Here is a 1513-nt window from a genome sequence, read left to right on the forward strand (position 1 = left end):
TTAAGGGTGGGATGTTTTCAAATTGACACCCGGTATACCAAGTTTTAATGATTAAGTGTTACACACTTATAGGGCATACAGGGGATTGAAAATTGACCAACTTTTATGAATAAACTCATATGCGGAAACGCCATGGCTTTCATAAGAGGCTTCAAAGAGGAAGACCGGTTAGCGCATAATATGGCCGCGGTGCAAGAAATACAAGCAAAACCTGCAATCTTTGAAAGAGTGTTTCGAAATATGATGAGTAGATGTAATGCGTTTGATTCGCGTTCCCAATTTCTATTGATATCTATCTAAGGCGCCTTCATGATCAAAACTACGGGCTTCCAATGAGCCTCTCATGCTCTTATTTATTCCATGAAAGATCATCAGAAGACTGGGCCTTCCTCGCCTTTTGGTGATAATCTTTGTTCATCCATCCTCATCATATGTTTAAACCATCTTAAGCCATTCATTCCAGAACTTGTGTGTCTGTTCTTTTGCTTATAACATAATTTCAAATTTTTTGCAATCAATTCCTCCACAACTCATTTCCCTTTCTATTGTATTTATTTTTGACTTCATTTCCGCATTCAAGGTTCACAATTCGCTTCGGTAGGAGAGAACAGATTCCACCATTGCCTTCCTACATGCTTTTCTGCTCTCTTAAAAATTTTCTGTCCCACCAAACCGGATTTAAGCAACAATAATTTTACTGCTCTCTTCAATGCGATTTTCCATTTATGTTCTTTCTTGTTTCTCATTTTCATGTACCATTTACTCAAAATTGGGTTGATCCAAGTAAAAATCGACGTGATTACTTTGAGCAATGCGATTATTTTATTTTTATGATTAATTAATGTTAATTCCAAATCAAATTCATTCCTGGGTTTCAGTCATTTATTGTCTCTATTTCAATTCTAAATCAATAAAAACAGTATTTGATTCGTTTTGTGTCCGATAATGGACAAAATTAATACTCCAAATGCATTCCAAGGCTTAAAGCAGCAACAACGCTACACATTTTTTTTTTTATTAGTTTGTTATAGCAATCTAGTTTACACCAATAAGCTACTTTTCTTTAACCTAAACTACTAGATGTACATTTGCAAAGTGTTATCCTATGATATTAACTTCGGCTTTGTCATTGGAGAGTCACTATTTTAATGTGTACATATATAACTTCTAAAGATCTAAATGTGCAAACAGTGGACAATATAATAAAAAATTGTGCAAAAAGTCATGAACAAAGACTACAAAATCACATCAACGTTGAGGCCATCCAGCTCTTGAACAACGTTGGCTTAACAAGAAGACTAAATCGAGTGAAACCCTATGAACTAGTTCATGGAATTAATCGTTGATTCTTAACAAAGTAGAAGTTAACGCTACACATGTAAATAAAAATATTTAAGTATCTGAACGAAAACATTTTAGTCTTTCCAAATTTGATTGTCCTGACTAATCACCTGTTAGGCCTAATTAATTTTAGAATGTTTTAAAGTATTGCAATTGTGATGTATTTTAATGT

Source organism: Dendroctonus ponderosae, unplaced genomic scaffold (genome assembly GCF_020466585.1).
Source record: "Dendroctonus ponderosae isolate FM_Combo_2020 unplaced genomic scaffold, Dpon_F_20191213v2 Dpon_F_20191213_6, whole genome shotgun sequence".
In the NCBI taxonomy this organism is placed as follows: domain Eukaryota; kingdom Metazoa; phylum Arthropoda; class Insecta; order Coleoptera; family Curculionidae; genus Dendroctonus; species Dendroctonus ponderosae.